General features: G+C 36.6%; 1 protein-coding gene across 1 annotated transcript in view; it reads left to right on the top strand.

The window, feature by feature from the left end:
- The window catches only part of LOC137654017 (dynein axonemal intermediate chain 7-like), a 56,002-nt gene that overhangs the window by 12,729 nt on the left and 16,733 nt on the right, over window positions 1–26,540 (top strand). The gene's annotated exons all lie outside the window — the stretch shown is intronic.

Genomic DNA, 26,540 nt, shown 5'->3' with positions numbered 1-26,540 from the left:
TGTCAGACGATTTTTCACCACTTCGATTTGTATTCAAATTATTTTTTTTTCTTTCCTGTTTATGCAGTCTTTCTCCTTTTGTTTCTAATACTTACTCTCCAGAACAACGCTTATAGCACTGAACCGCCAACTTCCTACATAATCATATTTTTTTTTTGGGGGGGTGGGGTGCGTTATTTATTCATTTATCTTTTTACAAATACGTCTTAATGTTTTTTTTTTTTTTTTTTTTTTTTTGCATAGCTCTTTCTTCTTCTTCTTCTTCTATAATGAATATCACGAGTTAATGGTTTTTGCTTTTGTTTAACGGGTATAATTTGTATATATAGCAATGTAATAATTTGGTTTTCCTCAGGGCAGTGTTCATGGCTCATTACTTTTCATGCCATTTTTGCACATTTATGGGTTTGGCTTGGAAAACAAGCTCGTTGCATATGCAGATGAAGCTATTCTCTTTGCATCTATTCCATCTCCTGAATGTAGATTTGGAGTTGCTGAATCCCTTAATAGAGATCTAAAATTAGTTCATGGTGCAAATTACAACCCATAAAGATGATCCCTAACAAAATTAAAAATATGATTGTAAGTAGGGCAAGGGCAGGGGCTCCTCAACATTTAGATATTTGCATTGATAATGTTTCTTTAAGCTTTTAAAGCGTAAATCTTGATTGCAAGTTTCCTTTTCAATTAGACAAAAGATTGTCTTAATGAAAAAGTTTTTCCAAGCTTTGCAGTGATTAATCTATCCTGAAGAATTGTTTTAATTCTTTCATTCTACTTTGTCGGAGTATTGTTCTCCTGTCTTGTCTTCTGACTGTCATTTTAATTTATTGGAAAAAAAATTGCGGTCTGTTAAATTACTTATTCTTGATCTTCATATTAATCTCTGTCACCGTCGTCAAGTTAGTTCTTTATGTATGTTGCTTTCAGGTGTAAAGCATGGTACAGTCACTTTCATTAGTGACGATACGGTGTACTGTACTTTGATTTCCGGACAAAATGCCAACCTATAAAACGACATCTGACGACTGCGGTACCACGGGCAACAAAGATCCCGCGAAGTGGTTGATTTAAGGGGACAGGATGTCTTTTGAATGATCGTAGTGACATACTTGTGTTTATGAAAAAAGTTAAAAGGGGAAACTAAAATGATAAGAATGCTTTATCAATTATGTATGGTATTCATTTACAAGCACCTGTCAAGATTATATATCAGTACTAGGTCTATTGAAAAAAACATTTCAGACATGAACATACTTGACTTGCGTATGATAATTACTGATTATTTTTTTTTTTCATTTACCTAAATCATAAAGGATAAAAAAAACATCCCTATTCACTTAAATGTTTTTATTGAAACGTGGTGTCCTAAGATACTAATGCAGATCATAGTCATCAATCAATTCATTGATGTAAGAACTCAATGAAAATATGAACCATATGAAATTCTCTCTCTCTCTCTCTCTCTCTCTCTCTCTCTCTCTCTCTCTCTCTCTCTCTCTCTCTGTTCAAAAGCGTTCGTCAAAGAGGCTGATTTGATTTTTCTTCTGTCCTGCGCCTCTGAATGGCCTCGCAGACCCCAACGTTAAGCTATAGGCTACATCTCAAATTCATCAATTTGTGAAAATCAAACATTTTGAGACTTAGGTGACTAAGCTTATCATGACAATGCAGTGTGATTGGACGTTAAGAAAATTTTTGATCCTGATCATCTAGTAGATAAAATCTTACAAATTTGGGTTGATCAATAAAACGATTAAAACCATCTTTTTATCATTTCTAACAATCCTTCTCAAGACGAATGACAATTTGAATCCGATTTGGAAATGCATCGGTATTCCATATTTCTCATTTCAAATCCGCACAATCGTAAAGTGATCAACAAATAATAACTAGTTCTCATTTTCGGATTCTTTATTTCTTCTCTCCCGTTCTCTTTCCTGTCTCCCTCTTCTTCCTGTATTTACTGTCCGAATCCTTTCAAATAAATCAGTTATTAGTCTTCAAGATTCTTGTTTTGTTTTTCATGACTGCCTTCCTAATTTCACTTGTCGTTGATCCCTTCCGTCTTAGAAGAAAGATGTCTTCAAAACAAGAATCTTGAAGACTTCTTCTTTCTCTCCATGAGGAAGAAGAAGTCTTCAAAACAAGAATCTTGAAGACTTCTTCTTTCTCTCCATGAGGAAGAAGAAGTCTTCAAACTAAGAATCTTGAAGACTTCTTCTTCCTCATGGAGAGAAGGAAGAAGTCTTCAAGATTCTTGTTTTGCTTTTCACGACTGCCATCCTAATTACACTTGTCATTGACCCCTTTCTTCTTAGAAGAAAAAAAATCTTCAAAACAAGAATCTTGAAGACTTCTTCTTTATTTCCTCTCTCCTGTTCTCCTTCCTGTCTCCCTCTTCTTTCTGTATTTACTGTCCAAATCCTTTCAAATATATCAGTTATTAGTCTTCAATATTCTGGTTTTGCTTTTCATGACTGCCTTCCTGATTCCACTTGTCGTTGATCCCTTCTGTCTTAGAAGAAAGATGTCTTCAAAACAAGAATCTTGAAGACCTCTTCTTTCTCTCCATGAGGAAGAAGAAGTATTCAAAACAAGAATCTTGAAGACTTCTTCTTCCTCATGGAGAGAAGGAAGAAGTCTTCAAGATTCTTGTTTTGCTTTTCATGACTGCCTTCCTGATCACACTTGTCTTTGACCCCTTTCTTCTTAGAAGAAAGAAGTCTTCAAAAGAAGAATCTTGAAGACTTCCTCTTTCTCTCCACGAGGAAGAAGAAGTCTTTAAAACAAGTATCTTGAAGACTTCTTCTTCCTCATGGATAGGAAGAAGAAGTCTTCAAGATTCTTGTTTTGGTTCCATGACTGCCTTCCTGATTCCACTTTTTGTTGATCCCTTTCTTCTTAGAAGAAAGAAGTCTTCATAGCAAAAATCTTGAAGATTTCTTCTTCCTCAAAGAGAGAAAGAAGAAGTCTTCAAGACTGCTTTCCTCATTCCACCCTTCTTGTTTTTTTAAAAATAAGCTAGGTACAGTATATCTCTACTATTGGCTGGGCAGGGCTGGCCCCCCTCCTGCTAGCCCGGAGGGTCTCCCCCTTCCCACTGGCAGGATGGGGCTCCCCCCTTCCCGCTGGCAGGACGGGGGCTTCCCCCTTCCCGCTGGCAGGGCGGGGGCTTCCCCCTTCCCGCTGGCAGGGCGGGGCTCCCCCCTTCCCGCTGGCAGGGCGGGCCTCCCCCCTTCCCGCTGGCAGGGCGGGGCTCCCCCCTTCCCGCTGGCAGGGCGGGGCTCCCCCCTTCCCGCTGGCAGAGCGGGGCTCCCCCCTTCCCGCTGGCTGGGTGGGGCTCCCCCTTCCCGCTGGCAGGGCGGTGCTCCCCCCCTCCCGCTGGCAGGACGGGCCCCCCCTTCCCGCTTGCAGGGCGGGGCTCCCCCCTTCCCGCTGGCAGGGAGGGGCTTCCCCCTTTCCGCTGGCAGGGAGGGGCTCTCCCCTTTCTGCTGCAAGGGCGGGGCTCCCCCTTGCCGCTGGTAGGGCGGGGCTCCCCAACCCGCTGGGAGGGCGGGGCTCCTCCTTTCCCGCTGCAGGGTGGGGCTCCCCCTTTCTGCTGTCACGGCGGGGCTCCCCCCTTCCCGTTGGTAGGGCGGGGCTCCCACCTTTCCGCTGGCAGGGCGGGGCTCCCCCTTTCCCGCTGGCAGGGCGGGGCTCCCCACTTTCTGCTGGCAGAGCGGGGCTCCCCCTTCCCACCTTTCACCTTCCCACTGGCAGGGCGGGGCTCCCCCTTCCCGCCCTTCACCTTCCCACTGGCAGGGCGGGGCTCCCCCTTCCCGCCCTTCACCTTCCCACTGGCAGGGCGGGGCTCCCCCTTCCCACCCTTCACCTTCCCACTGGCAGGGCGGGGCTCCCCCCTTCCCCCTGGCCGGGTGGGGCTCCCCCCTTCCCATTGGCAGGGCGGGGCTCCCCCTTTCCCGCTGGCAGGGCGGGGCTCCCACCTTCCTGCTTGCAGGGCGGGGCTACCCCCTTCCCGCTGGCAGGGCGGGGCTCCCCCTTCCCGCCGGCAGGGTGGGGCTACCCCCCCTCCCCGCTGGCAAAATTTATCATATATATATATATATATATATATATATATATATGCTTGTGTGTGTATATAATATATGTGTATGTATATAGCGTCGAGTTTATATCCCCCACTTACATAAAACTCAATTTCAAAATAAATATCATCTTGAGAAACATTACAAGTTCAATTCTCTCGAAACATGATGTTCGTGAAATGAATCTTTATCTCACTAAGAGTTGGAATTGTTGAAGGACAAACAGGCAAGAAATGAAGTAATAGGAAGTAATAATGTTGTTTCTGGAAGGGTTGCAAGATTTCGGTAGGATTGAATAAATGGATAAATTCCAGGAATTTAGAAGGTAAGAACTAATTGCGTTTAATAAATCCAAAGAAATATCTTGCAATTCCAAATTATAAAAGGGCTCAGTGCGCGGGCCAATATTCACCTCGTCAGAACTCTCAAATTTTACGTTTTAGTCCAATTATTATTATTATTATTATTATTATTATTATTATTACTATTATTATTATTATTATTATTATTATTATTATTATTATTATTATTATTACCTCCGGCAAGGAAGACATGATTTCACCTCTCTCTATTTGTTTGTCACCAACCTAACTCAAAAAGTTACGGGGGAATTTTGACCAACGTACTACAAATATATTAAAGCGATGTATTCAGGCCGAATCTCTCTCTCTCTCTCTCTCTCTCTGAATGTCATTTAGGCCGGCATAACTCATGTATGGTGTTTTTTTCTATTATTATTTGACATCGAACCATATCTGAAAGTAATTTTTCTTTCATTGGCGATGCTCCAATAATGTCTGCATGATTTTGTGGATTCATGATATATATACATACATATATATATATATATATATATATATATATATATATATATATATATATATATATATATATACATACGTATATATATATATATATATATATATATATATATATATATATATATATATATATGTGTGTGTGTGTGTGTGTGTGTATTCAGTATTTGCAGTGTATATCCGAAACGTCAAATGATAAAACAGAATGAAATATGGCAACTCGATTTGTAAAATTTTAATGCTTTTACTAGCAAAAACACCCCTTTGCTATCTTTGATTCGTTAAGGTTGGAGAGGGTTCCGCCTATTTTATAGTAGTAATAAGAAGAGCAACACCTTTTCTGTTTTGTCATGGGAACACTAGAGACATCTGACGAAAGATTTCCCCCGAGTGTCTGCGTTCTTTTGATTCTAACTGTACATATATGTATATATATATATATATATATATATATATATATATATATATATATATATATGTACGTATATATATATATATATATATATATATATATATATATATATATATATATATATATATATATTCTAAATTTATATAGAGGCAGTTCGTTATAAAATGTTTTTTTTTATAATATTCTATTAGATGGATAAATTTTGACTACCAAATCATTGTTTTTATAAAATAATATGTTTTTGAGACATAAGGAGTAGGATGAACTTTACAGCTTGTCCAAATAACTACTGATTAATTCTATTTGCTGGTTTGAGTAACACGTGGCTAATATTTGATATGCAAATAGATATTATTATCATATCGAGCTTAGATAGTGAAGGAACTGCATAACTGTAATTCGTATTCCGTTGTATTTCAAGTAAAATTAATTATTCGAAGGAATTATGATGTTTTTGGCTACATTTTGAAAGTGAACATAAGTAGGCTAATAACAAATTTATGTTCACTTGATATGATATATATTGAGATTCCTTTAGTATAACAGTAAACAAGTTTCATTTCTTTATATAAATATCAGACTAAACATTATCTGCATAATGAGTTAGGTTGTAGCATATAACATAAAGATTTATAAGTTTGATATTTAGTATGACCTACATCATTGTCAATCACACCTCTTAGCCTTTTTGGTACTAAATCTACTAACGTTTGGCAATTATCATTCATCCCTCTTTCGGTCTTAATGATTCCCATAATGATAGGATTGAGGTCAGGTTTTGCAGGTCATTCTATACGTATGTCATTGTTCTGTTCAGCAAACCATTCACTGACAATTTTTAAGTTATGAACAGAATTGTCCATGTCAAGGCAGTAGAAATTTCTTCACGCGATGGGATCTGGACTTCATCCAGAATTATCACATATTGCTGTCCAGTTAATCGCTCGACGATTGGAATCAGCTTCCCTGGGCCGCATGCAGCCACCCATCCCAATAATCTCGAAATTCTTCCACTTTTGCCGAGACAGTTAAAATTTTCTTTTTCGAGCCCATAAATTGAGACACAAAGAAATACGTCATGGCAAATAAACGAAAACATCAACTGAATATTATCAATATTCATGAAATTCAGCAACAATTGGGAATTTACAGTAATATGAAGAGTTTAGTCAGTCACTCTCGATAGTTAATTCATTAGAATTCTAATTATATTTCAGCGGGCTTATCGTTATTTAGTTAGTGTAAGCCTAGGCAGAGTAAAGGAAGTTCGTTACATATAGGCTTAAGTCTACATCACACTAGTAGAATTGATTACTTACATTGCTTTATTAGTTTGCTAGAAGTGAAGTACAAAGCGGACCCAGCAAGTTAAAAAAACTATGTGTTGTCGGAAAACATAACCTAAACAGCTCCCCCAGCTGTAAGGCCTCCGTAAGCTGACGCAATTTTAAGCTATTCTAGAGCTATTTTTCATTGTTTTGAAACCAATTTTACCTTATAAGGTAAAATGCATTATGCAATAGCAGTATCCTTTTAAAATATCTAAAGCATTTCAGCAGTAATCTCTACAATTATTCCTAAGTACATGACTATACATTTTCCAAAACCTCTCATTTATTTTTTATGATTATTGGGGCGCCTGTGTCTTTCCTTTCAATTATCATCCTACACCAATTCTAGATGACAAGAGATTTATTTAGTGAATCATGGGAGGAATTGCAAAAGATCTGAATAGAGAAGGCAGAAATGTTCAGTAAGTGTGAAAATGAATATGAGTAAAGCTAAGATAATGTTCAATGAAAATGCAGACAACAAATATGGGTTATGGAAGAACCTCTAGAGATACAGTAGTTAATGAATATTCTGTGCATACTTTTGTTTCCCAAGGACGCGAGATCAATGTCAAAAGAAGGATAAGCATGGGATGGATAGATTTTGGTAAACAAAATGAGATTATGAAAAGTAAAAGGCCACTTTCTCTAAAAATAAAATCATCTAATCAGATGGTCCTACCAGTAATGACTTATGTATCAGAAACTTGTACCCTCACAAAAGACTCAGAACATGAGCTAGTTACAACTCAAAGAGCTATGGAAAGAATAGTGATGGTATTAACACTAGGACACAGTAAAAGGGTGACAAGGATGCGAGAGCAAACTAAAGCTGTAGGTAGTAGGTTGGTCAGGGCACCAGCCACCCTTTGAGATACTTCCACTAGTGAGTTATTGGGTTCTTTGACTGGTCAGAAAGTACTACATTGGATCGCTCTCTCTAGTTACGGCTAATTCTCTCTTTGTCTACAAATACACGGAATAGTCTGGCCTATTCTTTCCACATTTTCGTCTGTTCTCGTACACACAATGACACCGAGATTACCAAACAATTAATTTTTGCTCAAGAGGTTAACGACTTCCAATTGTTTAGTGGCTACTTTCCTCTGGATAAGGATAGAAAAGACTTTTTAGCTAAGGTAAGCAGCTCTTCTAGGAGAAGGACACTCCAAAATCAAACCATTGTTTTCTAGTCTTGGGTAATGCCATAACCTCTGGGCCATGATCCTGCACTGCCTTGGGGCCGAGTTCTCTTGGTTGAGGGTACACTCGGGCTCAATATTCTATCTTATTTTTCTTCCTCTTGTTTTTTTGAGTTTTTTAAGTTTAGATAGTTTATGTGTGAAAGATCAATTTTGATGATGTTGCAGTTCTAAAAATATTCTATTTTAATTGTTTATTAGTTCTCTTGTAGTTTGTTTATTTCCTCATTTTCTTTCATCACTGGGCTATTTTTCCCATTGTCCATTTCTATCCAGAGTGCTTCATGGGTCTTATTTTCTCTGTTCACTTCAACTGTTACATTTCCCAGTTCTTCTTTAATCCCTATCGTTACTCCTCCTCCTTTGATTCTGATATTCCCTTAAATTTCATATCCTTCAATGTCTAGTTTTCCTTCTTTCCCCAGGTGTGTTTTATTCAGAAGTATTATTGCGCTCTTAGTTGTGTTCGTTATCTCTTCCATAGATTTTATTTTATATTTAATCTCCCTTACATTTCCATAATAAATTTTTTACTCAACAAATCTTGCACTCTTTATACATTTTTTGTTTTTTATGCTACGTCTTCCTTTCTTTCTTATTTCTGTTTTCAAAATCCACTTGTAGGTTTTGTTCCTATGTATGGATCAAATTTACTCTCTGATGGTCCTGCCTTATATGTCTAGGTACTGACCTCTGCGGCTTTCCCATTCCTCCTATCTGGCATCGTTGTGTCCAATATATCTGATTATGTTTTTGAGTTGGGTCAGTAACTCGTCCACTCTTTGCTCTAAAAAATAAACTTTTTTACTCATCCTTATCTTGTCTTCTATGTTTTCGTCCTTACTTCTATTATTCAATAATCTGATATTATTACTTATTAGGTTGCTTTTCCAGTATTTATTTCTTTTCTCCATAACACTCGAATCTGCTGCCTTCTTGATTATACGGGCAATAGTTTTTCACTAAACAACATTTACAAATCACTGTTTCCTTGCTCCCTTACTGATATATCATTGGCACTCTCACTTGTTCTGTGCAGGATTACCTTTGCATTGTTCGTGGCTTTGGCCAAAATTTACAAGTTTCTCCCCACTGACAGTACTATTACTAGTAGTAATAGTAATAGTAATAGAGGTTGTTTCCAAAAACATAGGCTAAATTAAACTACAAGGTGGACATCTCGAAAACTAGATTGTTATTATTATTATTATTATTATTAGCTAACCTACAACCCTAGTTGGAAAAGCAAGATGCTATAAGTCCAAGGGCTTCCACAGGAAAAAATAGCGCGGTGAAGAAAGGAAATAAGGAAATGAATAAATTATATGAGAATGATGGAAAATTTAAATGAAATATTGTAAGAACAGTAACAACATTAAAACGTATTTTTCATATGCAAACTATAAAAAGAGACTTATGTTAGCCTGTTCAACATAAAAACATTTTCTGTAAGTTTGAACTTTTGAAGTTTTATCGTTTTAACTACCCGATTAGGAAGATCATTCCACAACTTGGTCACAGCTAGAATAAAATTTATAGAATACTGTGTAGTATTAAGGCTCATGATAGAGAAGGCCTGACTATTAGAATTAATTGCATATCTCGTATTACGAACAGGATGACACTGTCCGGGAGGATCTGAACGTAAAGGATTGTCAGAATTATAAAAAAATCTTATGCAACATGCATAACGAACTAATTGAACGATGGTCCCAGAGATTAATATTTAGATCAGGAATAAGAAATTTAATAAATCTTAAGTTTGTCCAACAAATAAAGATGAGAATCAGCAGCTGAAGACCAGACAGGAGAACAATACTCGAAACAAGGTAGAATGAAAAGATTGAAATATTTCTTCAGAATAGATTGATCACCGAAAATCTTGAAAACTTTCTCAATAAGCCAACTTTTTGTACAATTGAAGAAGAGACAGGCCTAATGTGCTTCTCAAAAGTAAATTTGCTGTCGAGAAACACATCTAAAATTTTAGAAGAATCATACAAGTTAAAGAAGCATTATCAATGCCGAGATCTGGATGTTGAGGAGTCACTAACCTCACCCTATTTATAATCATACTATGAGTTTCGTGTGAAGCCTCGTATAGTTAATTACTGATTAATAGTGGGGCTTCTTAAAGTCTTTATTAATTAGAATTATTCTTTTCAAGTCTCAGTGACATACTAATAAGGCAAATTGTCAGGAATATGGGAGTATGGATAACACCGTGTAGTTTCATTAATTTACTGGAGGAAGTACTATGCAGGAAATTTAACAATTAAGAAAAATAGTAAAATCTTGATATCTGGAATGATAACCCCGTAGACTTTCTTCCCATCTAAGGGGCGCCATGCTGCTTCCTCTCTTCTTTGGCTGTGGACAGGTCTCTTGGTCTCTCTCTCTTCTTATCAATGGAACTTGATGTTGGGTATCAGGAGTCAGAAACTCTTCTGCTGTGTTCAAGGGTCCCTTCTACACCATGGCGACAATCTCAGAGTTGGGGGACTGGTTTTGGTGTGTATCCAGGGCCGGATTAAGAAGTCTTTGGGCCCTAGGCTATTCAGGTTGGCGGGGCCCCTTTGAGTTACGGGTAAGCGAAGCAACCTTGGAGGATCCTCCTAGGAAGCAACCCCTTCCAGCTTGGGGGTGGGGTGGGGGGTGTCGGTGTAAGCCTGTTTAAGGTGTAATTAAATACATTCTGACTATTTAGATTAAATTTAATAGGGAAAGTACATCAAGGAAACCAAAACCATTTACCAACAGCCATTATAACTATCTTGTTAAATCATCCATTTTAAAGAGAATAAGCTCAAGACAGCATAGTATTACTAGATTAGGCTATTAAAGTAGTGACCTCATGTACCTACTATATTCAGCATAACCACTACAGCAGTATCATTCCCTTTATATATCACTGACCATTATTGTTATCATTGCATCATGCATAAGACTATCATATAAACTCAAGAAAGTAAACAATTGTTAGATAAAGTAATGACTTATAACCCTACACCTATTACATTCAACACAGCCTCTGTTATCATTCCGTTTATATCACATTTTGCCATTAAGCCTATAATAATCAGTAAATCATTCATATCAGAAATAGAAACTCAAAGTACAGTATTTCTAGATAATTAAATCTTTGCCATCTTATACCCATCTCCTTTAACATAATAATTCCATTTTCATTATTATTTACCATTACGCTTGTCTAATTATATGTTTAAAGAAAAGAAACAGAAGAATCCTAGGTTACTAAAGCAATAGCATCATACACACCTTTGGTATTTAACATACCTCTACAGTCCCTTTTTGTGATTATCATCAAATCATGCATGTACATATATCAACTTCACAGGAACTTCTTAAATAAACTTAAAACAACCTACAAACGGAAGTCAGTTTGCGTTTTTAAGTTTTCTTATATTATTTTTTTCCAAAAATTCGTCTTTACTGGTCCATGCGTCTTTACTAGTCAAGTAACCCTTTCAGGTACCTCCCCTGACATTTAGAGGCGAAAACAAACCTTTATCCATACACATCAATGTCTATCAACAACACTCCAGTTAATTTGTCACAGTACAAGTCTAGATAACGTGTAATTACTACAGAAAATTGGAGAGGAATCTCCCATACTCACCCATTAGCGGGAAAACACAATCGTTCTGATGTAAACAAAGGCGTGTAACGCGTGTTGAGTGTTGCCATCTATGGTTAGATTTATTTATTTTTATTTTATTTTATTTCATTTATTTTTGTTATGATTAATTTTCAAAAATCAATTTTACTCTCCAAACACTTGAACTTTTTAGGTAGGGAGCCCTTTGCACTTGCACCATGTGCGCAGTCTTGGATGAGCCCCTGAACCCCTTGGATCGCGGGGCCCCCAAATGCGCGGGGCCCTAGGCAAATGCCTAGTTTGCCTATGCGGTAATTCGGCCCTGTGTGTATCTGTCCAATTCTGGAGACGGAATGTAATAGGCAAACGCCTGACCCCAAGGGTGGGGGTCGTTGTTATAAGGACGGACAGACCTTTCTGCTTCTTGAATGCAGGACTCTGCTAAACAGGACTGACGTGTGGAGACCTTCCTACTTTTATATGGTAGATTTCAAGGTATTTTCCAAGATGGCTGCCAGCAACGTATAGATTCCCGGCGACACCTTCATTCGAAAGGAATTCAATGTTTATCAGAGCTGCGTTGCATTACCGCTTTACGACCTCCTGTTTACGTTTTCGTTGTTTATAATTTTTATGCCAACACCTCTTTTATGTCCCGGTGGGTCGTTTTGGATCAAAACTGCTTGGTTTGCAAAACACACAACTCAACATCCTATAACTACTCGGTTTGACTCTCTAATAACGTGTCTCTCTCTCTTAATGTACAGTCACTCATATAAATTGATGGATGTCCGGGTGTTTGAGAGAGATTTCCATTTCACCCCTTTCTGGACGACATGTGTCTGGGAGTGCGAGACCAGTCGAATATTGAACTGCCTAACTCTGCTGTAGTAATTGTTAACTTTTACTAGTATGTTATTGATCTGTTTTTTTTTTTTCCACGTAGATATATATTACAGAAGTTCTGTTCTTTCCTTTTCTTCTGCCCTGTTGTTTTTCTCTCGCCTTTCTACTTGTAGTCAGGGTGAATTAGATGGGATGGTGGATCAGTCCAGAAATAATTAGCAACAAGAAGTATTTCATGACAGTGGATGGAGAATTTTGTAGCATACCATAAAAAAACCTCCCTCTGGATCTTAATTTTTTTCCCAAAGACTCATTAAAAAGAAAATGCTAAGATGTATGATTTTTCCCTTTTTCAAAATTGGATTAAATGGGCACTGCTAGTCTTCTGTTATAAAGCTTAACTCTCTGAAAAAGGATTGTTCATTAAACTATTCCATTGAAAGCCTAATTTGATTTGCACAGGCGCACATTGTTAGCAGTTGTCTGTGTCATTTAGACCATTATGCCAAATGCTAGGATCTTTGAGGGTCATTCCACACTACTTACACCCACCCTAGAAATAATTTTTGATATCCTGAAATTCAATTATCTAACGCCACGATCGAAATCAATGGGACTTGAACAAGGTTGTGCCAAGCAGTACAGAGAAATTAAATCCCATTGTTAGTAATATTGATAGTAATGGCAAAGGACTTTGCGGGCATGGTGAAATGATGTATTTTTGGGGATTAATTTAATAAACTAAACATGTCAGAGTCAAGCTCTTGGGAGGAATGTATTGTATAGGCTAAGGATTGGCCATAGTCGGCCAAAGCACAAATATCTTTTCGTTTTTTTCTTCTTTTGAGCGATATTCATGCACAGATTAAGAGTGCTTCAAGTTTTGCTTATTATAATTTTTACTTCTTTGCTTGCTTTATCATTCAGTTGAATTTATAGCTATTATTATTATTATTATTATTATTATTATTATTATTATTATTATTATTATTATTATTGCAGTTGCTGTCAATCACTTATCTTTTCAAAGTATTTGGTATCAATTTTCACCAACAGATTTCAGTTATGTTTAATTAATGATAATTTTTACTTATCCTCTTTTTTTTTTCAAATACTTTGGTAATCATTATTTGATGCTTCTACTGATAGTGGAGAAGATATCAGAAAATTTTCCGGAGAATCTTCCATTTCCGGAACCAGACACCAAAATTAGCACACAGACTCGTCGGGGATTGCTCTTTTTAATAAAAAGGATGCCATTGAATTTACAGAAATATTGCATTTCGCAATAAGATCGCAAAGACTTGCCTTATCTGGATGCTCTTGATGTCAAATCATACTTTTTTTTTTTTTACTGCGTAGAATCCGAATTTAGAAATATGTACTTACCCATTGACTTCCTCATAGCAGTAGAGCAATGTCCTCACTGTGAAATTTCTCCACAGTCTCTTCTTCATTTTATTTTTAGGCCTATAAGCTTAATAAGAATTATAAAATCAGAAGTGCGAACTTCAAGTCACATATAAGATTAAGGCGAGGAGGGGCAAACTGAGCATTCAAACCTTCACAAGTCGGGGCTAACTAAATAATAAGTTAATCTCAAAAGACGAAACTTTCTAAAGACATTAATGAACCAGGTAATAGACAATGATTAAGACTGATAATACAAATATTATAGTTTAAGTAAATAGTAGACAGCAACAATTCATTAAAACATATGTATAATTCTTTGTAATACATAGGCCTATGTGAATAATAAAACACGCAAATTCCAGTAAAACAATTAGAATAAAAACAATTTCATCTTTTAAAAGACGTCATTATTTTCTTGGTATAATATACTTAGGCAAACTATATATATATATATATATATATATATATATATATATATATATATATATATATATATGTATATATATATAGTTGTTTATCCTCCTGGGAATAATGTCAAACAATCTATTACAAATATTTTCCTCACGCACAGACTCCCAAGATGATAAGCATTCGCTAATGATTGCTTGTCTACTATTGCGAACGGGAAACGATTATGAAAATGAACGCTTGGTTATAAAAATGAGTTAACCATTTGTTTCCTTCTTCGGTTGTGTAGCTGTATACTGTACATATAGGCAGTAAGACTATACTTAATTGCCACATATTATTCATCTTGCTGCCTGAAATAGTACACTCTAAACCTCGTATCTGTAGCCGCACAGTGCTGTGTAGGTCAGACCAAAACAGTAGCATTCTCGTCGACTGCAGCATTCCGACTTGCACCTACAATTAGTCTGCTACCGGCAACTCTCTGCAATGGGTGGAAGCTTTGTCCAAATTATCTTTTCTTAGTCTAGCACAAGTTTAAGGGAATTTTTCCTTTCCTTGTCACCCTGAGTCTCACCCCACATCTTCGCTTTGATCTAGTTTCAGCTTTCATACTAAATGGCCAGTAGAAATAAAAAACAATGTCTGCTCTCTTGTATTTGGTAGAGTGTGCTTGTATTGTAAGAAGTACATCGAGCATTGCTTACTCTTCAAAAGTTTTTGAACTTCATGAGGGCCAATCACCCACTAATGCTACACCAGGGTTGTAACTTGGCTCTCAAGAATAAATGAGGTGGGATTTTTGATATGGGTGGAGCTTTCTGCTATCATTGGAGGGAAGAAGTCTGTGATTGGTTCTCATGACGGAAGAACTCCTTCAAGTCATACTCTCTGGCCTGGCATGATATGAACAGCTTGGAGAACAGACGATTGTTTGCTTTGAAGAGTCAACAGATACTGATACCTGTAGTAAAAAGTCAATCCTGTTCCTTTTGATTTGTTCATAGATGGTGGATTCTTCTTTTCTTCCCCGTCTCTTAATAAACTCCTGGAAATTGACATTTCCTTTCTCAAAGTGTGCGCTAACCAGCTCTGAAAAAACTTCAGTGAGCAATGTTCTTTGCATCAAGTGAAAGCAGGTCTCCACTCTCAGCCTGGAGAAGATTGCTCACATCTTGCATACCTTGTGAGAGCTTTTATATTTTCTCAAGGAACACTGTGCTCGTACTGTTTTGTCATGCTGGATGGTGTGTTTAGAACCCCCTTGATCCCACTTCTTGCCTCATACTGTGTACCCAAGTGGCTGATTTCAGGACCAGCTACCATCCACCATCTCAGTACTGATAGGTCTTCAGTCATGCCCATTGCACTCCCGCCTGCCTTGATGACAATGATGGACCCAGAACAAAAAAGCATCTCATTTATTGCAAGGAAGAGGGAAATATTAGTCACATAGTGTAGCCATTATGTTTTTGTGGTTGATATGCACATGGTGATTTGAGCTCTTCACTCTACTTCTTCTGGCAAGGACAACAATTGCTTCAGTCAGTCTGGAATTTATAGCCCTGGGTCTGTTAATTGCCATCTTGGTGAATGGCATTCAAGGTATCATACTATGGTAATTATCTTTATTCCGTGAATCGAAGCCGAGGATTTATCCTTTTACCACCTTGATCTCAATCATTTAGAATAAGGTATGAGATACGACTAGGTTCGAGAATAAATATAAATGACTTACACCTAGCTTGATCGTTCATACAGTATCGTTCAAGTCCTTTGCAGTCTGTTCAGCAACCAAGACACTACATGCAAAGAGCTATAGACCTGTTAATCTTAGCTCGGCTCTCCTGCACTGGTACAACCGGTAATATATGGTTGCTAATTGATCCAGGGCTTATTAGACAGCATCTGGGACGCTAAAATAATGATTTAGGCACACTAAATAATCATTCGGCTGATACTGAGCCCCATACTGAGGTTCACAACAGTGGTGCCATCCAGCGTGTCCTGATTGAGTGAGGACATTGCTCTACTGCTATGAGGAAGTCAATGGGTAAGTACATATTTCTAAATTCGGATTCTACGCAGTAAAAAAAAAAAAAAAGTATGATTTGACATCAAGAGCATCCAGATAAGGCAAGTCTTTGCGATCTTATTGCGAAATGCAATATTTCTGTAAATTCAATGGCATCCTTTTTATTAAAAAGAGCAATCCCCGACGAGTCTGTGTGCTAATTTTGGTGTCTGGTTCCGGAAATGGAAGATTCTCCGGAAAATTTTCTGATATCTTCTCCACTATCAGTAGAAGCATCAAATAATGATTACCAAAGTATTTGAAAAAAAGAGGATGAATAAAAATTATTATTAATTAAACATAACTGAAATCTGTTGGTGAAAATTGATACCAAATACTTTGAAAAGATAAGTAATTGACAACAACTGCAATAATAATAATAATAATAATAATAATAATAATAATAATAATAATAATAATAATAATAATAATAATAATAATAATAATAATAATAAATTCAACTGAATGATAAAGCAAGCAAAGAAGTAAAAATTATAATAAGCAAAACTTGAAGTACTCTTAAACTGTGCACTAATATCGCTCAAAAGAAGAAAAAAACGAAAAGATATTTGTGCTTTGGCCGACTATGGCCAATCCTTAGCCTATACAATACATTCCTCCCAAGAGCTTGACTCTGACATGTTTAGTTTATTAAATTAATCCCCAAAAATACATCATTTCACCATGCCTGCAAAGTCCTTTGCCATTACTATCAATATTACTAACAATGGGATTTAATTTCTCTGTACTGCTTGGCACAACCGGGTTCAAGTCCCATTGATTTCGATCGTGGCGTTAGATAATTGAATTTCAGGATATCAAAAATTATTTCTAGGGTGGGTGTAAGTAGTGTGGAATGACCCTCAATGATCCTAGCATTTGGCATAATGGTCTAAATGACACAGACAACTGCTAACAATGTGCGCCTGTGCAAATCAAATTAGGCTTTCAATGGAATAGTTTAATGAACAATCCTTTTTCAGAGAGTCAAGCTTTATAACAGAAGACTAGCAGTGCCCATTTAATCCAATTTTGAAAAAGGGAAAAATCATACATCTTAGCATTTTCTTTTTAATGAGTCTTTGGGAAAAAGAATTAAGATCAAGAGGGAGGTTTTTTTATGGTATGCTACAAAATTCTCCATCCACTGTCATGAAATACTTCTTGTTGCTAATTATTTCTGGACTGATCCACCATCCCATCTAATTCACTCTGACTACAAGTAGAAAGGCGAGAGAAAAACAACAGAGCAGAAGAGAAGGAAAGAACAGAATCTCTGCAATATATATCTACGTGGAAAAAAACAACAACAGATCAATAACATACTTGTAAAAGTTAACAATTACTACAGCAGAGTTAGGTAGTTCAATATTCGACTGGTCTTGCACTCCCAGACACCTGTCGTCTAGAAAGGGGTGAAATGGAAATCTCTCTCAATCGCCCGGACATCCATCAATTTATATGAGTGACTGTACACCCAGCAACAAAACCGGTGTCGCCTGGCCAGACCTGACTTGGAGAGATTATGCCCCTCTTGCCTTGAAAGGTGGCCGACGTTAAACAACCGGAGACATCGTTAGGATGGTTCGAATGTGAGGAGGAGGGAAATTACCGATATCACTCAAAGAAATGCGATGAAGAGAGAGAACTTTTTTTTTTTATCTATTTAAGAAATGTAATCTAATATTATTTCGAAACTAATTCATCAATATATTTTATCATAACTTTTTATTTGAATTTTCCTATCCTATTTCTAAATAAAATTTTCTTGAATTATATTGGAACTGACTATTCATATTAATATTCATAACACGGAAATACCCTTCGTTTGCATTTTCTTAAGCAATTGCTCTCTCTCTCTCTCTCTCTCTCTCTCTCTCTCTCTCTCTCTCTCTCTCTCTCTCTCTCTCTCTCTGTCTCTCTCTCTCCACATACACACTGTAGCCTACGTATTATATGTAGGGGCTAATAATATATCGTTTCAAAAAGCACCTATTGGGTCACCAATCATTAATAAGTGGCCTTTGTTCAAAATTTCGAAGGTAATGAGGTTTAAAGGTTTAGTTGTTGATTTTAGTTTTTTCTTTTGATTTGGATCATGAGCCACGTAGCTCGGTGTGGTTGGGGTCAGCTTTTGTTACGGGCTACTTGGCTCCGGCCCTCTTAGAGAAAATAGTATTATTTGGTATATCAATTATATTAGTTTAAGGTTAGAGATTTAAAATGTATCATCAGTTAACATAATTTATATTGTTTCAGAAGTGATTGATGAAAATAAAATATGTGAAATGACATGCAATGAAAGTTCATTGGTGCATTATTATAGTGATGATGTGGTATATAGGATATAGGGTATAAAAGATTATACTATCAACTCATTGTTTACTCAAGTTATCTGATTCGGCGTCAATAACCCTAGATATCAAGAGGACAGAAAACCCCTAATCAATCAATCAATCAATCAATCAAATTATCGGGGCAAGTCGCCCAATTCCAAGCGAACCCCCTTCCCTGGTGACGATTGCTCAATGCTCAAAGGTCCGAGTCTAGCTGGCTTCGCCCTCCAGAATGTAAAAGGAAATATTTCCTTAGCAGTGACTCTTCGTATTGTTACGATTTTATTTGTCGTTTCATGTCCTGATGTCCAACACCTTAAAAGTGTTCCCCCGGTAAGCTCTTCAAGAAATCCATTACTCTCGATATCTGTTCAATCAGTCTTTCGCATATTTACTTCGTTATTTATAGTTTTGATATAATTTTAAGCACCTGGAAAGAAAACTGTATGAAATATTGTCATTCGACAGGAATATGTACGGTAGACTTGTAATAAACTTGTTTTTGTCTTGATAGCATGGTTGGTTACAGTCTCTGCAAGCATGGTTTCGGCTAAGAGGCATAGATTCGAATTTCTGCCCAGCCAGAAGCTGTTTTCATTAAGGAATTTCTAGTGGATATTCAATCCTAAATATAGAATTCGATATTAAATACCATTGTGGGTGATATTTACATTAATTGAAATCAAGAGTGTTAGTCATATATATATATATATATATATATATATATATATATATGTATATATATATATATATATATATATATATATATATATATATATACATTAATTGAAATGAAGAGTGTTAGTCATATATATATATATATATATATATATATATATATATATATATATATATATGTATATATATATGTATATATATATATATATATATATATATATATATATATATATATATACATATATATATATATATATATATATATTTTTTTTTTACTTGCCAAGTTACAACCGTATTTGTGTCCGATCTATCGGAGTCCAGACATGGATGGCTATATATGAAAGGTCTGGGACTCACTGAAGGGTATTAAGTACCAGGAGCCTGCATGGTGAGGAGCAGGTATGCTGGCCGGTTAGTTCGCCACTCACCTGGCTGAAGCGGGGTCATTTCATTCATAAAAAATACCTGAATTATATGCTGTATTTAATTGTAGCACCTCTTTGGCCCACATTTTGAGGTTCCTTCCTCTAGCATCTGGGGCTTTTTGACCTCTTATTTTGAGGTGCCTTTCTTCTAGCATTTGAGGTTCTTTAACCTCTATTTTTAGGTGCCTTATCTCTAGCATTAAGGTTTTTATTTTACCTCTATTTTTAGGTGCCTTAACTTTAGCTTTACGGGCTTTATGACATCTATTTCGAGATGCCTTATCCCTAGCATTAGGGTCTTTTTGACCTATTTCAAGGTGCCTTATCTCTAGCTTTAGGGGCTTTTTACCTATTATTTTTAGGGTCCTTTTCTCTAGTATCAGGGAATTTTTGACCTCTTATTTTGAGGTGCCTTATCTCTAGCATTAGTAGCGTTTTTTACCTCTATTTTTAGTAGCCTAATCTATAGCATTATGGGCATTTAGACATCTGATTTTGTGGTGTCTTATCTCTAGCATTAGGGGATTTTTTACCTCTATGTTGAGGTGCCTTATCTCTAACATTGGGAGCTTTTTGACCTCTATTTTTAGGTGCCTTACCTCTAGCTTTAGGGGCTTTTTGATCTCTATTTTAAGATGTCTAATCTCTAGCATAAGGGGCTTTTTTCCCTCTATTTTTAGGTGCCCTATCTCTAGCATTAGCGGCTTTTTGACCTCTGTTTTGAGGTGCCTTATCTCTAGCGTTAGGGACTTTATGACCTCTATTTTAAGGTGCCTTATCTCTAGCATTAAGGGCTATCTGGCCTCTGATTTTGAGGTGCCAGGTGCCTTATCTCTAGAATTTGGGGATTTCTTTACCTATATTTTGAGGTGCCTTATCTCTAGCATTAGGATCCTTTTTACCTCTGTTTTAGGTACCTTAACTTTAGATTTAGGGGCTTTATTACCTTCGATCAAAGGGATTAACCGGTGATGAAGTATGGGACAGAGGTAGATGGAGAACGCTGGCCAGAAACATCGACCCCACATTAAAGTGGGAAAAGATGTAGACAAAGAAAAAGATGACCTCTAGTTTTAGGTGCCTTATCTCTAGCATTAGGGGCTTTCTGACCTCTGATTTTGAGGTGCCTTATCTCTAGCCTCTAGCATTTTGACTTTATTTTGAGGTGCCTTGTCTCTAGCATTAGGGGGCATTTTGACCTATATTTTGAAGTGCCTTGTCTCTAACATTAGGAGCTTTTTTACCTCTAATATTAGGTGCCTTATCTCTAGCTTAAGGGGCTTTTTTACCTCTATTTTGAGGTGTCTTATTTCTAGCACTAGGGACTTTTTGACCTCTATTTCGAGGTGCCTTATCTCTAGCATTAGAGGTTTTTCGACCTGTATTTCAAGGTGCCTTATCTCTAGCATTAGAGTCTTTTTTAAACTCTATTTTGAGGTGCCTTATCTCTAGCATTAGGGTAATTTTTACCTCAATTTTGAGGGGCCTTATCTCTAGCATTGGCTGACTTTTTACCTCTATTTTGAGGTGTCTTATTTCTAGCATTAGGGTTTTTTTTTAACCACTTTTGAGATGTCTTATCTCTAACATTAGGGGATTTTTAACCTCGATTGTGAGGTGCATTACTCCTAGCTTTAGAGGCTCTTTGACCTCTATTTTTAGGAGCCTTATATATAGCATTAAGGGCTTTTTGACCTCTATTTGTAGGAGCCTTGTGTATAGCATTAGAGGCTTTGTACATAAATTTTAGGAGCCTTATATATAGCATTAGGGGCTTTTTGACCTCGATTTTGAGGTCCATTACTTGCAGCATTAGAGGCTCTTTGACCTCTATTTTTAGGTGCCTTATTTATGGCATTAAGGGCTTTTTGACCTCGATTTTGAGGTGCATTACTTCTAGCATTAGAGGCTCTTAGACCTCTATTTTTAGGTGCCTTATTTATAGCATTAGAGGCTTTTTAACCTCTATTTTTAGGAGCCTTATTTATAGCATTAGGGGCTTTTTGACCTCGATTTTGAGGTGCATTACTTCTAGCATTAGAGGATCTTTTACCTCTATTTTTAGGTGCCTTATATATAGCATTAGGGCCTTTTCACCTCTATTTTTATGTGCCTTATTTCTAGAATTAAGGTTTTTTAACCTCTGTTTTGAGGTGCCTTATTTCTAGCATTAAGGGGTATTTTACCTCTTATTTCGAGGGGCTTTATTTCTCGTATTAGGGGCTTTTTTAACCTCAATTTCAAGGTGACTTACCTCTATCATTAAAGGCTATTTTATGTCTTCGTTTAAAGGCTCTTCGTTGCTGTTTTCTACTGTCTGTTCTAATTTTTCAAGTTCTTTAGTTTTTCGGTTTCCTTTGATATTTCATCTTCCAGTTTCCTTAGTTCGTCAATTTCCTTCGAGATTTCATCGTATTCTTTCCTAGTTCGTCAGTTTCCTTTTAGATTTCAAGAGAGATTTCAGTGCCGTGTGTTCTCAGTTCGTCAGATTCCTCAGAGAAATCGATGGCATCCATGTCTTTGTCCATCAGGGCGATGAGTAAAGACAGGAATGCTATAAATGTTCTCCACATACGTCATCACGCTAAAGTAAACGACGAGCAACACAATGTATTTACCAATACGATCTGGATATGTCCTTTCTTCAATGTCGAATTTTGGGACTATCCTGTTGAAGAACCACATGTCGCTCACCGTTCAGTTGAACCATTCTGTCTCCGTCCTTGTTACCTTCGTTTCAATAGTCTCCAATTATAGGACATCGTTGCAAAAGCCCAAGCAAAGGATCATTTAAGGCACGTACGTTATGGTCTTCAATGCTCGACAACTTCTGCAGCAACCACCAAAATCAGCTGTAGATGAAGGTGTTCCAAAGAGCCTCCTGTTGATCCTGTAGTTGTAATACACAATTCTTACAGTCAGCTCCCTGTTCAAGAAATAGCCATTAACAATGTTCACTGCGTTGCAAGCTTAGTTTGAAAAAAAAAGAGATCAGGTCTTCAGAAGTCATTTGAAGCTCGGGGCGGAACCGTCCAGAACTTCTCCGGGAAGATTCTGTTCTGGAGTCATTCAGAACTCCATACGAAGTCTACGGCTATGTCTTCTGAAGCCTTTTGAAGATCCCGGAAAATTTTCTTCTGGTGCCGTTCAGGGAACTCCAGGAAGAATCTGTTCTGGAGTCATTCAGAACTCCATGCTAAGTCTACGGTTGTTTCTTCTGAAGGTATTTGGAAATCCGGGAAAGTTTTCTTAAGAAGCCGTTCAGAGATTCTGTTCTAGGGTCATTCAGAACTCCATGCTAAGTCTATGGCCATTTCTTCTGAAGCCATTCAGAGATCCGTGAAGATTTTCTTCCGAAGACGATTAGGACTCGCGAAAAAACTCTTCTTTCGTTTCAATAAACCCTAGTAACTCATCATCATCATCATCATCATCATCATCATCATCATCATCATCACAATAATAATAATAATAATAATAATAATAATAATAATAATAATAATAATAATAATAGCAAACTACATGATTTGATTTATGGATTTGAGTCTGAACATTCTGAAGTCGTTCAACGCTCGGATTTGAAATTTGAAGGAAAAGTTAAAAGACTGAATAGGAAGATGAAAAGACAATTAATACTATAATTTATTACTTTCATTATTAAGTAACGCCTGAAGCGTACTCGACGATCGAACTCGGGCGAAGGGTAATTGACGTTTTCAACAAACCGCATTGAAATAACCGAAGGCTTCGACTTATTTTTTCAGGTTTGAGATTTAAAACAACCCATTTTTGGTACGAATCGATATCAGACCCGTTCGAAACAGAAAATACGTCTCGGAAAATCGTATTTCATGAGTACTTTTCTGAAGAATTCTTTTTAGATAATCAATAATGATGTAATATTCACATGATTTTTCCAATGGAATTATTACTTTCTATTTTTTTTTCGAAGGCGATGGGTGTTACTATGTGTATATGTTATGTTTCTACCAATGGTTTATATATTCACACGCGCGTGCACACACACACACACACATATATATATATACATATATATATATATATATATATATATATAACTTATATATATACATATATATATATATATATATATATATATATATATATATATATATATTTATATACTGTATATACAGTAAATATATATATATATATATATATATATATATGTATATATATATATATATATATATATATATATATATATATATATATATATAATGTTAAAGTGTTGTCTGTCCCAAGTACACCCAGCAACAAAACCGGTGTCGCCTCGCCAGACCCGACTTGGATATATCATGCCATTCTTGCCCTGAAAGGTGGCCCAACTTTACACAACCAAGACATCGTTATGATGGTACAAATGTGAGGAGGAGGGAAATTACCGATATCAGTCAAAGAAGTGTGAGGATTAATGATGTATATATATATATATATATATATATATATATATATATATATATATATATATATATATATATATATATATATATATATATATATGAAAGAGATAGAGAAGTCTTATCTCTTATTCTTTTAAGAAATGCAATCGTTTACGAGAATAGTTATCGAAAAATATAATCACAACGATATATTTGAATTCATTATTACATTTTTTATAGGGAACATCCTTAAATATTGTGGGAACTGACTATTCCAATTAATATACGTCGGAATGATATATCCTTTGTTTGCATTATCCAGCAACTGCTCTCTCTCTCTCTCTCTCTATCTCTCTCTCTCTCTCTCTCTCTCTCTCTCTCTCTCTCTCTCTCTCTCTCTCTCTCTCGTTCAAGAATAAGTTAGATAAGGTCATAAGAGCTCTAAATGCTTATGTATCCAATATTTCATGGTAATTGGATGTGCCCAAGGATCACACAAGACCGCTAACTACTTTGCAAGCTGGTGTTGGATTTATATTTCGTTTGGGTGAAGATCCCATGTTCCAAAGATGTTCAGTGACCACCTATAAACAATGTTGGAACGATATATGCCCGTTTTCATTGCGAGTTGGAATCATTGATATTAAATATTATCAATAGGGGTATTACCATCATCATCATCACTTCATAAATGTTAATATGCAAACCTCGTCAAGCCATACATTAAGATCACCCAATTGCCACCTCTCCACCATCATCTTTAACCCCCACCTCGTTATATCCTTCTACCCATATCCCCACATGTTTGAGGTTTAAAGGTCTCACAGTTATGATGAGATCCTTCTGGTTGTAGTTTTTTAGCCAACGAAAAACAAAATACTAAGATGACAATATTCCATACAGTTTGTTTTCCAGGTGTTTACAATTATTTCAAAACTATAAATAACGCAGTAAATATGCGAAAGACTGATTGAACAGATATCGAGAGTAATGGATTTCTTGAAGAGCTTACCGGGGGAACACTTTTAAGGTGTTGGACATCAGGACATGAAACGACAAATAAAATCGTAACAATACGAAGAGTCACTGCTAAGGAAATATTTCCTTTTGCATTCTGGAGGGCGAAGCCAGCTAGACTCGGACCTTTGAGCATTGAGCAATCGTCACCAGGGAAGGGGGTTCGCTTGGAATTGGGCGACTTGCCCCGATAATTTGATTGATTGATTGATTGATTGATTGATTAGGGGTTTTCTGTCCTCTTGATATCTAGGGTTATTGACGCCGAATCAGATAACTTGAGTAAACAATGAGTTGATAGTATAATCTTTTATACCCTATATCCTATATACCACATCATCACTATAATAATGCACCAATGAACTTTCATTGCATGTCAATTCCCATATTTTATTTTCACCAATCACTTCTGAAATAATATAAATTATGTTAACTGATGATGCATTTTAAATCTCTAACCTTAAACTAATATAATTGATATAGCAAATAATACTATTTTCTCTAAGAGGGCCGGAGCCAAATAGCCCGTAACAAAAGCTGACCCCAACCACACCGAGCTACGTGGCTCATGATCAAAATCAAAGGAAAAAACTGAAATCAACAACTAAACCTTTAAGCCTCATTACCTTCGAAATTTTGAACAAAGGCCACTTATTAATGATTGGTGACCCAATAGGTGCTTTTTGAAACGATATATTATTAGCGCTTAAATATAATGCGTAGAGTGGAGCGAGAGAGAGAGAGAGAGAGAGAGAGAGAGAGAGAGAGAGAGAGAGAGAGAGAGAGAGAGAGAGAGAGAGAAAGAGAGAGAGAGAGAGAAGGGGGCGGGATGCTTAGGAAAATGCAAACGAAGGATATATCCGTGTTATGAATATTAATATGAATAGCCAATTCCAATATCATTCAAGAAAATTTTATTTAGAACTAGGATAGGAAAATTCAAATAAAAAGTTATGATAAAATATATTGATGAATTAGTTTCGAAATAATATTAGATTACATTTCTTAAAAGAATAAAAAAGTTTTCTCTCTTTTTATATATATTTCATTCCTCATCGCATTTCTTTGAGTGATATCGGTAATTTCCCTCCTCCTCACATTCAAACCATCCTAACGATGTCTCGGTTGTTTAATGTCGGCCACCTTTCAGGGCAAGAGGGGCATGATCTCTCCAAGTCAGGTCTGGCCAGGCGACACCGGTTTTGTTGATGGGTGTACTTTTTCACGAAATCAATATAATTCATCTATGTTTCCCTCTCTCTTAATTAATGAAATAGACTTATTCATGAAATGTGTTAGGACTCAACTGCATGCCCCATAATTTGCACCATGCACTAAGTTTAGCTAGATCTCTATTAAGGGATTCAGCAACTCCAGATCTACATTCACGAGATGGAATTGATGCAAAGAGAGTAGCTTCTTTACCAGGCCAAACCTCATGTCATGTGTATATAGTATGAAAAGCAATAG

The sequence above is a fragment of the Palaemon carinicauda genome, chromosome 15, assembly GCF_036898095.1.
Source record: "Palaemon carinicauda isolate YSFRI2023 chromosome 15, ASM3689809v2, whole genome shotgun sequence".
Classification (NCBI taxonomy): Eukaryota; Metazoa; Arthropoda; class Malacostraca; order Decapoda; family Palaemonidae; genus Palaemon; species Palaemon carinicauda.
The sequence above is the reverse complement of the archived record's forward strand: the minus strand, read 5'-3'. Positions and strand labels throughout refer to the sequence as shown.